Source organism: Cervus canadensis, chromosome 8, assembly GCF_019320065.1.
Source record: "Cervus canadensis isolate Bull #8, Minnesota chromosome 8, ASM1932006v1, whole genome shotgun sequence".
In the NCBI taxonomy this organism is placed as follows: domain Eukaryota; kingdom Metazoa; phylum Chordata; class Mammalia; order Artiodactyla; family Cervidae; genus Cervus; species Cervus canadensis.
The window spans coordinates 12,851,919-12,866,443 of NC_057393.1; positions in this window are offsets into that span (position 1 = coordinate 12,851,919).

Genomic DNA, 14,525 nt, shown 5'->3' on the forward strand with positions numbered 1-14,525 from the left:
TCATTAAGCATAGTCAAGGACCTTTAGTTCTTTCTCAAGTTAGTTCAGTCGCTCTGTCATGTCTGACTCTTTGCAACCCCATGGACTGCAGCACACCAGGCCTCCCTGTCCATCACCAACTCCCGGAGTTTACTCAAACTCATGTCCATTGAGTCAGTGATGCCATCCTACCATCTCATCCTCTGTCGTCCCCTTCTCCTCCTGCCCTCAGTCTTTCCCAGCATCAGGGTCTTTTCCAATGAGTCAGCTCTTCTCATCAGGTGGCCAAAGTATGGGAGTTTCAGCTTCAGCATCAGTCCTTCCAATGAACACCCAGGACTGATCTTTAGGATGTACTGGTTGGATCTCCTTGAAGTCCAAGGGACTCTCAAGAGTCTTCTCCAACACCACAGTTCAAAAGCGTCAATTCTTCGGCTCTCAGCTTTCTTTATAGTCCAACTCTCACATCCATACATGAGCACTGGAAAAACCATAGCCTTAGACGGACCTTTGTTGGCAAAGTAATGTCTCTGCTTTTTAGTATGCTGTCTAGGTTGGTCATAACTTTCCTTCCAAGGAGTAAGCATCTTTTAATTTCCTGGCTGCAATCACCATCTGCAGTGATTTTGGAGCCCAGAAAAATAAATCAGCCACTGTTTCTCCATCTATTTGCCATGAAGTGATGGGACCGGATGCCATGATCTTAGTTTTCTGAATGTTGAGCTTTAAGCCAACTTTTTCACTCTCCTCTTTCACTTTCATCTGAAGGTTTCACTTTCATCTGAAGGAACTGAAGGTTAACTGTACCTAAAACAACCAGGATAATGCTGGTCAGACCACCGATGACCAATCTGAACAATTAGTTCAGAGTTGACTGTGTTGTTTCTGTGTGTAGCCCCTTCTGTCTATAAAAGCTTTTGTCCTATTGGTTGCCGGTTTGGTGGTGGAGCGGGGTGGGGGAGGGTGGAGCGGGGTGGGGGAGGGTGGAGCGGGGTGGGGGGAGTTGGCCTTTGAACAGATGTCTGCCATCCCACCACCACCCCCTCTGTTGCAGGCATCTGAAATAAAGCAAACTTCCCTTTCCACCAACCTGGCCTGTTTATTGGCTTTTGAGCGGTGCTCGCTGAACCCCCCACACACTTTCAGTACCAAATACATTTAAAAGATGGAGTCTACAATTTTCTTCCCTGCATTTTCTCTCTGGGTAGAAATGGGGGATGCTCAGTTGATCCCAAAGCCAAGGTCCCCAGCGTGGAGTAACCAGGCACGCCGATCCTAAGAGCCCGCATCCTTGGTCACCCCCCTGCAGAGAAACCCAGTTGCACGCTCACCCCAGCCTTGTCCGGGCACTGTGTGTCTCGTAGCCCTGGTCGGCAGTGTTTGATAAACCACCAAACACTTCCAGCCGCAGCTCTCCTGCAGCTGACCATTTGTAAATTGCTTTTGCCCTACTGCCTGACAGCGTGAAAAACACATTTTCAATCTCCATGTAGCAGTAGGTGTATTTCTATCACAGCATTTCTGAGCTCCCAGGGACAACCTGAGATGCTGGGCTGGGGTGGCCCCTGGGCCTAGAGAACACAGGAGATGTTCTGGGGCGGTGGGAGCCAGGCTGGCGGGGGCGGGAGGGGGCAGGCGACAGGCGCCATGTCCCCCCACACACAGGCTCTAAGGCCCTCTCATTGCGTGCCTGGCAGGATCTGGAGGGGGCCCCCACGGGCCCCCCAGCCCCAACGTGTCCTGAGCAGGACGCTGAATTGAAGGCCTCAGTGTCTGTTCTCAAGATGAGGCCATTTAGGAATAAGCCTCCCTTAGCGAGCCTTGCTTTGAGCCAAGCAGCGTGTCAGGCACTTGGCACACTTTGCACACTTTGTGTCACATGTCCTCAGCCCGCTACTGTATCCCTGCTGTCTGCATGAGGCCCAGACCTCGTCCAGACCAGGGCTGTCTGGCTCCAGAGCCGCTTCTGTTAGGCAGCAGCCCAGGGGAGCCAGCTGGCGATAAACCCAGGTCCCCTCGTCTTTAGCCCAGGGCCATCCCCTCCTGACACTGCACCCCCCAGCATCTGGGCACAGCGGCGCCTGGCATGGCAGTACTGTGGCGTCCGCTCCCTCCAAGGGTGACCTTGGAGGGCTGCTTGGGGCCACATCATCTGTCCCTTTTCCCAGGGGAGACGCAGAGCTGCAAGAACCGGTGCTGTGTCTGCTGCCATTGAGTTTTCCTGCTGATGCTCAGAACCAGGTGTTTGTTAGGAAGGAGCCTGGTTCCAGGGAGGCAGACAGTTCAGCTTCAGCCCCTTAGAGATGTGACTATCGTTTCCCCATCTACAGATACACTGGGCTTGTATTAGAAGTGGGGCTAGTAATCATATTGGGAAAACAGCAGCTACAATTGTAGTCAATTTAAATGACTTTTTTCCTTTAAGGGAAAGCAGTTACCATGTAGTAAATGCTGGAAACATCATCAGTTACTATCAAGCTGTCTAGCCAGAGCCCATTACTCTAGTTGTCATGTAGCTTTCTCTTCTTTGGGCTGAAATTAGACTCCTATTTTCTTTTAACTCAATAAACAGCCACACAGCAGCCTCTACAGATTAGATTAGACAGTCTCCATGGTAGTCTGAGACGTCTCCATCTTATTAGCTTCGTGCCTCGGCGTCCAAGGCTGCGGGTGAGGGAAGGAAGGCCTTGGGCAGAATCAGTGGCTTTCAATTATTGAACTTGAGCATTGTCAGGCCATGGGTGAAGCATGTTATATACACTGTGGCATTTAATCCTCAAGACTCTTCAGGAGGGAGCTATGAGCATTTTCAGCCCCATTTTACAGATGGGATAAGTGGTGTTCAAAGATAGTCAGCAACTTATTTAAAGTCCCTCAGCTACTAGGGCTTCCCTGCTGGCTCAGACAGTGAAGAATCCACCTGCAGTGCAGGAGACCAGGGTTCGATCCCAGGATTGGGAAGATCCCCTGGAGGAGGGCATGGCAACCCACTCCAGTATTCTTGCCTGGAGAATCCTCATGGACAGAAGAGCTTGGCGGGCTACAGACCATGGGGTCACAAAGAGTCGGACACAACTGAGGGATGAAGCACGACTAAGCACAACAGCTACTCGGGGATAGAGCTGTGGTCCAATCTGGGTCTGTCCCCAAGGGCTATGATTTCAGTCCCGGATCACACTGCAGACCCCAGCTCGAGAATGAGGCTCTGAACCACCTCAGCATTTTAGGACCCTCACTAGAAACTGATCATTTACCTCTGAAATGCTGTTCAGACTGGACTATTTGGCAACTGGAATGCTATTAACTCTCCACGACCACCTTGGCAGTCTCATCCTGGCCTAACCGGTCCTGATGGGCAGTTAAAGATGTGATGAATAACACAGGGGTTGAATTAACCGAATGGCAGGCAGCCTCTTTCCAAGCAAGGAGTCTGGTGGGGCCAGGAGTGAGGGAGGAAGTGAACCGCGCTCTGCCCCTAGGAGGGAGAGTTGGGAGGCTTAGGGCTGGGAGCAGAGTTGGGGCCCCCCTTTCCCCCTCCGTCTGCTCAGAAACACGGAGAGATGAGGGTGGGCGTCGGGGAAGCAGCAAGAACTGAGAGGCAAGTGCAATTGAGCAGCTGCACCATGTCTCACCCCCCAACCCCGTCCCCCGACCCCAACTTACCCAGGGAGCAGGAACCCCAGCTAGTCCCAATTTTCAGATGAGCTCAGACCCAGAGAAGTGCCCAGGGTCACACAGCCATTGGGTGGCAGGGCCGAGGTGGTTGGACGCAGAGCAGACCCCCCGAACCGTTCCCTGCACTGTCCACTCTGCTGGTTGGTGGCTGCCACACAGGCGTGGACCCCGGCCCAGTGGATTTGCTCCCTCCTGAAGACCCCACCCTGGGCTGAGACTCCACCTGCCAGGCTGAAATAGCTGCTAGAGTCCAAGTCCCCTTAAGTCCAGAAGCTGCCTCCCAACTAATCGAGGCCTGGCCACCACCCCTCTCCATGTCAGCAAAGATGGCATTTCTCTGAATTGTCCCCAGGCCTCCTCCTGACCTTACCTTGCTGGGGGCCCTGGCCAACTGGCTGCCTCTCTTCTTCTCACTGGTGAAAAGAGGGGGGTTCCTGAACTTCGGCCTGCAGAGCCAGTGGGGATTGTTACTTGTGACCCCTCTCCAACCTGCCGAGATTCTGATTCTCTAGGTCCCGAGTAGGGCCCAGAAACCTGCATTTCAGCCTCACGCCCCAGGTGACTTACATGCACCTGGGGCCCACCCCAAGTGGGGACACAGGCTGGACCAAGTCTAAGATTCTCACTTCTATGGAGTCTGTGTGTGCTAAGTTGCTTCAACTCTGCAACCCTATGGACTGTAGCTCTCCAGGCTCCTCTGTCCATGGGATTCTTCAGGTGAGAATGCTGGAGTGGGTTGCCATGCCCTCCTCCAGGGGATCTTCCTGATCCTGGGGATTGAACCCACATCTCTTATGTCTCCTGCATTGGCAGGTGGGGTCTTTACCACTAGCGCCACCTGGGAAGCCTGCTATGGAGGGTCTGAATTGAAGACTAATTCTTAAATCATCTTTCAATTTTTCTCATCTGGGGCTGAAATTAGAATCCCAAATCCAGTGGATCTTTTTATGCAGTTCTGTCACCGTGCCCTGGGGCCGATGGGGCACCTCCTGCTGTAGGTTCACACCCAGAGCCCTTGGTGGCAGCTGGGAGGAGCCCAGCAAGTGCTTCAATGGGGGCCCAGCATGCGGGGCACATTTTCTGAAATTCACGATGGCTTTCTCCCTGAGCAAAGCTCTCAGCCTCCCCGGATGGGGGTCCTGAGAGAGACCTGGCCGAATCTTCCCTCTCTCGAGGAAGCCCCCTGAGCCCTGCTGCAGCCCAGCCCCCGGGAGCCCATTGTCCGCTGGCCCAGTTAGGGTGGCGTGATTACCCCGCCAACTGGGGCGGATTGGGAGGGAGCGGGAAGGAAGCTTTAGTTTGGAGCCCCTCCTCCAGAGCCCTCTGCAGTCAAAGGTTTTATTCGTATAGATTAATGGGCATAAACAGGATTCTTGATTTCCTTAAATAAATGGATTTTGAATGGTTACTCCGGCAACCAGGCCTGGCTCCATTCATTATCCAGCGGCAGGAGAGAGGGCCTGGCAGGATCTCTGTTCTTGCTCGCAGACTTTGCAGTCAGTGAGTTTGGGGTGGCAGAGCCTTCAGACCAGTCTGGATGAGGTAATACAGAATCATGTAACCACTAAATGTGTTAAGATCAAGAAACACAGTGCGTTCTCTCTGCAATGCCCGAGACAGCCGGAAGACTGCTCCCTCCCCTGCCGGAGACAAAGGACGTGCCTCTTGGATGTGGCAGACCCAAAGCCATTAACCAGGGGATGTTTAAATTCTCATCCCCGGATGACACCCACATGACCTTGGTGAATAAATTCTGGGGTGGCGAGAGGAAGGTTGTTGATCAAGGGGCTCCACTGGCCTCTCGGGATGAGGCCAGGCCCTAAGGGGGAAACAGGCAGGTCTGGTGTGGCTCTCTGGCCTCCAAGTTCTGGTCCAGTGGGCTCATCACCATCAAGAGGCCTTGAGTGCCAGCAGCGGTGGTTCTGATATGTGAAGACAAAGTGGGGATTGACTCTGCAGCACAGACTCAGGACACGTCCTGCAAGAGGATCTGTCACCTGGGGCAGGGGGTCATCTGGAGCAGCGGGTGTGCCTGGACAGAGCCTCCTCCTGCTGCCTTCCACCCCTGGGGCCCCCTGTAGTGAAGCCCTCTAGAGGTGCATAGAGACAGCATCTGAGGACAAGCCAGGCAGGACCCCGGGAGCACTGGGAAGGGGACCGCTGGCAAGTGGAGCCTGGGTGGGCACCAAGCTACAGTCCCAGTTGCTAGAATCCTCTCTGCGGACACACTGCTGACCCAGCATGGAGGAGGAGACCAGACCGAAGTCAAGGGCCCATCGGGCGGAAAATGGTCTGCCAGGGGCCGGTAGACTTTCACCCTCATCACAGCTGCCAACACTTCTTGAGCACCTTGTTACACAAGCTCTCTCTCTGCCTACGTGATCTCGGCTTATCTCCCAGTAGCTCTATGAGGCTCAGAGAGGTTAGGCACTGGTCCAAGGTGGCACAGCCAGCAAGCCTGGTGCAAACCCAGGTGGTCTAACTCCGAAACCTGTACCCATCAAGTTAGTTGCTCATTTAGCGATTCTTTGGTGAGCGTCTGTTTTGCGCCTGTGGGAAAACTGTGGGAGTCCCAGAGCTTCTGAGCTAGGTCTGGGACTCCAGCATCAGTCCCGTCCCGCCCTCTCACCCCAGCCCCCAGGACAGTTAGCAGTGTCCGTTCTGCCTGCATCACTCACGCACTGCACAGAGAGGCAAATGACCCCACTGTGGTTTATGGAACACCGCTGAGGAATGGTCTTCAAAGGCCTCCTGTCATGCTCAGATGGAGAAGTTTCTGGGGAAGAGCTAATTGCTAGCCCCAGCTGCCCTCTGAGCCAGGCTGCCAGACAGGGAGGAAAGCCAGCAGAGAGGGGTTCTAGCCCCTGCAGAGGCCAGTGGATCTCTGTTCTGGTGGAGACTCCAAGTCTCCCCCAGGCAGTATTTGGACACTTGCTAGCGTGGCTGTTAAGACTCTCATTGTCTTTGACTCTTATTTAACCCTCCCCAGAATGGGCTCCAGCTCGCCTGTCTCAAAAGGAGACACAGAAATTCCTGATCTGCAGGTTTCATGGGGAGACAGGTGACCCCCAGAGCGATTACTTGGGTTAATTCATGCCCCTCCCCTTCTCTACGCCTCCCTCCCTACCCCTTCTATCCCTCTCGTCCTTCCTTCCTCTTTTTCTCTTTTTATTTAGAAAACAATACAGGAAAGTACAGAGAATAAGTATATCAAAGCTCTAGAGCAGCACTGTCCAATAGAACTTTATGTGAGGGTGGGAAGGTTCTAGGTCTACGCTGTTCAAGAGAGTAGCCACTAATCATGGGTGGCTACTGAGCCTTTGGAATGTGGTGAGCGCAAACGAAGAACTGAAGTTTTTAATTGTATTTAATTTTAATGGATTTAACGTCAAATGTCGGTAGCCCAGTGTGGCTAGCGGGTACTGTATTGTACAACACAGCTCTAGAAGCAAAGAAACTATGGATAACTGGAGGGTCCCATGTTCCAGGAGATTCTGAACCACCCTGTTGGACACAACTTATGTGTACCCAGCAAGGCTGCACAGGCTGAAGTCACATCAGTTCAGTGTCTTTGAATAAAAGATAGGAGGGCAAGGGAGTCGGTACCCAGGGTTCAAATACAGACCCCACTACTTCTTAGCAGTATAAACTTGGACTCATTGCTTGGACTCTCTGAGCAGATTTTTCTCATCTGTAAATTGAGGGGTCAGGGAGGGTATTCCAAACATCTGTTTCCAAGTGTTGTTTTGAAGATGGAAAGAGATAATTTGGTAAAGTACAACTGAACCCCGGAAGGAGCCTGGCCCAGGAGGTATGCACACACTTCTCCAGACACGTCCTGGCCACAGTTCAGGTAAGGAGTGCTAAGAGGACACCCGTACTCCAGACATCCGGCAGGTATTCCTTCTCTTGCTCCTCCTCACAGCCCTAAGGCACAGTTACTGTCCTTGGCTCCTCTTGGCAGGTGGGCATAAGGGAAAACTAGGCACAGAGAGGTTAAGTAACCTGCCTTAGGTCACACAGCTGGGAAGTGGTAGAGCTGGGCTTCCCACCCAGGTGTGGCTGGCCCCTCAGACTGCTCCACTAACCACAACGCTGAGCAGTCTGTGACCGAGAGGTTGCTTCAAAGTATAGTCTCAAAGGCATTTGGTTCTCAAAGCGTGGTTCCTGGACCAGCAGCATCAGCATCACCTCAGAATGCGTTTGAGATGCAAACTCTTGGCCTTTCCCTAGAACAACAGGATCAGAGACTCTGGGAGTGGGGCCAGCCCTGCAGGTGAAGCTGGGGTGCTAGAGCTTGAAAACCGTAGCAGCTCCAGGAGCCTTCAACATCTTGGCTTTGAACTCCGCCACAACTCACAGCTCAGGCTCCCTCCCCTGGCCCCACACGACTCCCTCTCCCAGCCCAGCAGTCTCCCTCTGGCCCTGGTGGCTCCCTGATCTACATCCTTTCCAAACCTGCTCATGGGCTTGAGAGCAGGCCAGGAAGGGAGTGGTCAGTGAGCGCTGGCACCCGACCGCTGTCCCCAGCGCTGCTGGCCCTGCTCCTGCTTGGGTCTCAGTAATCTGCAGTCTGCCAGGCTTGCATCTTGCACAGTCATCCTGCCAGTAATTAGTCCCACGGAAGGTGTGGATGGGGAGGCTGCTCACGGCTTGTTCTGTAAGGGAACAAGGGATGCATCTCCCTGGCTGATGGCTTGTTTTGACTGACTGTCAGCTTCAGATGATAGAAATCAGGTCCCCCGCTGAGAGCGTTGGGGGGAGGGGGGGGACTGGTTTGGAGCTCCCAGGTCCCCAGGAGGATGAGAGGGGAGGGAGGAGATAGAGAAATGTAGGCACCAGGCAGCTATTGAGCTTGAAAACAGGGAGCCCAGACCTCACCCTCGGCCAGGGAAATCAGACCCTCTGGGTCTGGGACCTGGGCACTGACAGGTTTAAAAAGCTCCCCACATGATTCTTCCCCCACCCCCCAGCTTTATTTAGACATAATTGACATATGGCATTGCATAAGTTTAAGATGTACAATGTGACGGCTTGATGCATGTATATATTGCAAAGTGATTGTCATGATAAGAGTAGTTAACACGTCCATCACTTCACACACTTACTATTTTTTGTTGTGGTGGTGAGAACATTTGAGATCTCCTTTCTTAGCACCTCAAGGGTTCACTCTAGCACTGTCAACTGCAGCCACCATCTGTACCCTAGATCCCCAGAACATATTCATCTTATAACTTGAAGTTTGTACCTTTGATTGACATCTTTTCCCCACCTCTTCACCCTTGGTATCTACCAATATATACTCTCAGCTTCTAGAGTTCACCTTTTTAAGATTCCACATATAAATGTCAGACAGTATTTGTCACTCTCTGTCTGGCTCATCTGACTTATTTCACTTAGCAAAATGCCCAACAATGTTGTTACAAATGGTTGAAATTCCTGCCTTTTTATGGCAGAATATATTACATATATTATATAGGTATACACATATATCTCACATTTTCTTTATCTGTTCGTCTCTCAATGATGGATACTTAAGTTGTTTGCATGTCTTGGCTATTGTGAATAATGCTGCAGTGAACATGCAGATGCAGGTATTTCTTCAAGAGTGTGATTTCCTGATTCTAATGTGGAACCAAGGCTGAAGTATCATTACTCTAAGTTAGCATTTCTCAAACTTGAAGAGCAGTCAAACTATCTAAGACCTTGTTTAAAATGCAGACCCTGGTTCAGAGAGTCTGCAGCACGGCCCAAGGATCTGCCTTCTAGGAAAACTCACCAATCAATTTGCCAAATAACCAGTTTGTCTACTTCATCAGATTTCCTGTTTGATTTGGTAAAGGCAATATTTAGTAGCTTATTAAAGGAGAGTTTACTTTTGCTTAAGATATTTCATCAGGCTTCCCTGGTGGCTCAGATAGTAAAGAGTCCACCTGCAATGCAGGAGACTGGGGTTTGGTCCTTGGGTCAGGAAGATCCTCCTGGAGAAGAGCATGGCAACCCACTCCAGTATTCTTGCCTGGAGAATCGCATGGACAGAGGAGCCTGGTAGGCTACAGCCCATGGGGTCACAAAGAGATTGACACGACTAAGTGACTAACACACACACACACACACACACACACACAAGATATTTCATCAACAGAAAGACTATTACCAGCATTGCATTTGAGAATTTTAGCATTTATGTAAGAAATGGAGTATTTCCTGCCATATCAACAGACAAGGATATGTCTTATCAACATACATATCATACAACAACATAACATACAACAACATAGCAACAGACAAGGATCCAAATGTGAGTTTCTGAGCCCTGAGGGCGCCCAGGAAGGAGGCCAATACCCACTATCTGGCAACCACCTAACTGCAACCATTCCCGATGGTGAGCTCTGAGGAGCTGGAGAAGGTGCATGTGAAAAAAACATAAGCTACTGCCTTAGATAGCTGAGATACATATGAAAGGAATGATTTTAGTGAACCCAGACTCTCAAATCTTCCTATACATAGAAAAGTGCTAACTTCTTCAACTTGAGATACCTGGTTTTCCTTAATTAACAACAATCTTTTGATGCCCAGACTACCTGCCCCTTGTTGCAAACTTCTATATAAACTGACTCTTCCCTTGCACTCCTACCCCCTCCCCCCGCTGCCACTCCCCAGAACAGTCTCTCAGGGTTACTTGAGATGCTGTCTCCTGAGCTTGAAGTCCTAAAAATTTCTGCAGAATAAAACACAACTCTCCACTTTCAGGTTGTGACTATATTTAAGTTGACATATGCTAATTTTTCATGTAAGGTATTTTCTTTGGATGATTTGGTATTTAGCAAAATGGTTCTTGGCGAATAGGGTGCTTTTAGTGTCCGTGGAGAAGTCGCTCAGCCAGCCTTGGGGAGAGGAACCACACAGATGTGGTCTTACAGCTGAGCTCACTCATTGTTCCAAAACCCCCAAATTTATCAAGCTCTGCCTTTGCTTCTTGCATGTTTGAGGGCTCTGCTGCTGAAAGTTTTGGGGAACAAAATCTTTTTAATCTGAAAGCTGCATTGGACAGTTGAGAAGTATGAGGCTCAGAGAAGTTAGGCAGCTTTGCCTGAGGTTGCACAGCCAAGGCCATCAGACCAGAGAGAGGTTGCAGGTCATATATTGTCAACTCAGGGGCGGAGCCTGGTACATGGCTAAGTAGAGACTGCCCAGACAGAGGATGGGGGCTGGGAGGAGTTTGGATACATCACCCTCACTTACCCCTCTCTCCTCGTGGAACTGACTGCCTCTGAGGGTTCCCTTGCTCCATCTCCCTCCGTGGCAGTGGCAAGAAAGGGGAATCAAAGGCTTTCTCTTAAATTTGGCCCCATCAAGGCCTTTGGAGGCGCTCAGCATCTCCTTTCCATTATCCGTGGAGGAGGAGAGCCTTAGGACACGCCACACTAGGAGCTAAATGGGACATTAAGTGAGACGATCTGTGTAAAAGGCTCAGGAGGATGCCTATTCAGGGAGTGGTTCTTTGTCTTCCTCTTCGGGAACGAGGAGGAAGGGGTGATCTTAGAGGCAGCCCCAGGGTGGAGGGGGCTGTCATCTCAGCCACATCACAAGGACTGAGGGATTCAGCTAGAGGGGGGCCTGCATCCCATTTTTCCAGGCCTGCCCTTCTCCCCCACCTCCTGGCCTCAGGCACCCCCTCCGGAGGCTGCAGGGTCCCGGTTCCCAGCCGGGCCACGTGTAGGCATCAGGGCTTTGCGAGCAGGTGGCCTGGGAACTCAGCATCCGGCAGATTGTTGTCAACAGCCCTAGTGGACGCGGCTGGGCCTCTCATGCCCTCTAGCTGGCGGGAGGAGGCGAGGAGGGGTGGGTACTTCACGCTGCCAGCCTGGGTGGTGTCGAGAGCGCTCTCGCAGCCCTAATTTGAAAAACGGAGCTGAAAAACAGTCAGACGGCTGGTGTGACTCAGCACCATTATCCCTAATCACGCGGAGAACGTACCAACCTCTGCCTGGCGAGTTCCTATGGCAGCAACTTGAGAGTTGTGCCGGCGTGTCGAGGGAGAGGGGACGGGGGCCTCAGAGCAACCGGACAGGAAGCCCCTACCGGGCCCCCGGAAGGAGGCCGCGCCGGGATGGCGGTCTTGTCCAGGCGCAGGACCGACGCCATCATTTCTCTGCCCGAGGCTGGTCCTGGCCCTTCCTGGGTGTCCCCTCAGCCGGGCCTGGGATCCTGACCTCAGGGTGTCCCTGCCCCAAGACGTCAACAGCCTGGATTTCAGAAACGTTTAGGAGAAGCTGCATGTGGGCGTTAAAAAATGACGAGATAGGCGTTAAAAAATGACGACGTAGCCCTTAAAAGGAATGACCCCACCAGATGTCTGCGATGCACCATTAAGTGAAAGAAGCAGTTTATAAAATAGTGTATGGTATGACTCAGTCTGCTTAGACTGCCATAACAGAACCACAGGCTGGGCGGCCTCTACACCAGATGTTTATTTTCTCAGTTCTGGAGGCTGCAAGTCCACGATCAAGGAGCTGGCCGATCTGGTCGCTTTGAGGACTCTTTTCCTGGCTTAAGGACTCTTTTCTGGACTTATTGATGGCAGTCTTGTCACGTGATCCTCACACAGTCATGCTTGTGGGGTGCGGGGAGGAGAAGGGAGGTACAGACAGTCCTCTCTGGTGTCTCTTCCTAGAAGGACACTGATCCCATTAGAGCAGACCCCCTCCCATGACCTCATTCAACCTTAATTATTTCTCTGGAGGCCTCATCTTCAAATACAGCCACACTGGGGGCTAAGGTTGCAACATATGAAGTTGGGGGAGGCTCGGACGTCGGGTTCACAACAAGGAGCAAACCCTGGGCTCCATCCAGCTCCTGTTTGCATGTGGAAGTCACTTGGGTGTAGTGACGTGACTTCTTTGAGGGCCTCAGTTTCCCCTCTTGTACTCTGAGAGAGACTGTACCTCTGTCTCTCTCCTTATCTGGGACTGTTACAAAGATGAAGAAGATGACCGCGAGATCGTCCAAGGCTCTGAGAGAGCTGGAGATGATGAGGTGGCCTGGAATGAGAGGTGAGGAGAGCTGGGAATGTTGTTAGGGAACCTGTAATCCTCAGGACCACCTCGGGTTGGGACAGAGTGGTTTACAGAGAAACCCAGAGCTCCAGGTATCTGCTACAGTACCAGCACAGTACAGTACAGTACAGTAATTAGAACACATCCGCAAACGCTTGCAGATGGGGCTGGTCCCACCACTCAGGGAAGTGGTAGTGAGCGTAGGCAGGATGGAGGGTTTCCATGGTGACCAGGCACCTGGAGCCCCCAGCTTACCACCTTGCTAAGTCAGGAAAGTCAGATGTTTTCTTTCGCTTTTTGAATTCTCAGGAAGAGATAGAAATTTGACTTCTTCTGCCAGTAGGTAGCAGATTGAAGCATTAAACTCTAGCGAACCAAACAAAATTGAACCGATTTGGCCCGCAACTCAGCAGTCTCTGACCTAGGTTACAAGAGTTGCTGGCAGGACCAGGCTTGGGAAGGATAAAGGTGCTGGAGAGAGGCACGGGTGGGGAGCTAATGGTATCTAGTGGGTAGAGACCTGAGATGCGGCTACACATCCTCCAATGCACAGGACAGTCCCCTACCATCTGCAACAAAGAATTAACCAGTCCCTTCCAGTGGCCAAGACTGCACTCCCAATGCAGGGGGCCCGGGTTCAATCCCTGGTCTGGGAACTAGATTCCCACGTGCTGCACCTAAAGAGTTTGCGGGCTGAAATGAAGATCCTGTGTGCCAGTGCTGTCGAATAAATAAGTAAACAAATAAATATTTTTTAAAAAGAAAGTAATTAACCACCCACAAATGGCACAGTGCCAAGGTGGAAAACTTTTGTTGTATATTGGGCCAGGTGATTCTTGTTCCAAGATGTCCTGTGTTATAAAACACACACATGCACAACATTCTCTTAACTGGGAGCCAGGCAGTAGTGGACTGTCTCTTAACATTCAGCTGATGCCAGTTCTTCATCAGGAAAACATTCAGGCCAGTGCCAAGCTGCCTGCTCTGTGTTCAAAAGGCAGTTCCCTGATGGAAGATGTTTCTGCAAGTGTGTAGCCCACCCCTGCTTGTTACCAGCTTCTCTGGGAGAAAAGCGCAGCCTAAATGTTGCTTATTATCGTGTTGACAGGATTGTATCTAAAATGTATTATGCTGAGTATGATCAGTTGGGCTCTTCAAGTGAGGAACAAACAAGCTCATTTCATTTATGCCTAAAGGTTTGCATTTGGAACCCAATTTCCTTCTCCCTCCTTGCTCCCCATTGGGATGATGGCACCTCTTCATTGAGAGAAGGGTGGGCAGGCTGAAGGGCCAGAGCACAGGCCAGCTGGCTTAGCTGTCTCGGGCCCCGAGTCCCTAACAGTTTCCAGGGCTACTTCTCCATGAACCTGTGTTCTCAGAGTGTGTCTGCTATTTATTATCTGATTAGCTTCTCCGAGGGCATCTTAATTTGTCCCTCCCGGTCACGTACTCCAGCCAGATGGTCTGAGAAATTGTGTCTCTGGGCCTGCTATAATAAGACAATTATTCCAGCAGTGTCCTGCATCACAGCAATAAGTCCTGAGCTTGGTCACGGCCTTAATTCTCATCTGGGGTGAGAATGCACGGATGTTTTGAGAAGCTGTAGCTTTCAGATGGCCGCTTTATGGCAGTGAAACTCAGGCATAGCCTTGACTCTGGGGGCGATGCTTGTTCGCTTCAGACCCCCTGTGGTCTCTGGAATCATGGAAACAGTGTGGGGAGCCTGGACTTTGGAGCCCAAAGAATGGAGCTGGAATCTTCATTCTGCACTAAGTGTGTGACCCTGGGAAAAGGACTTAATGCCTCTGGGTC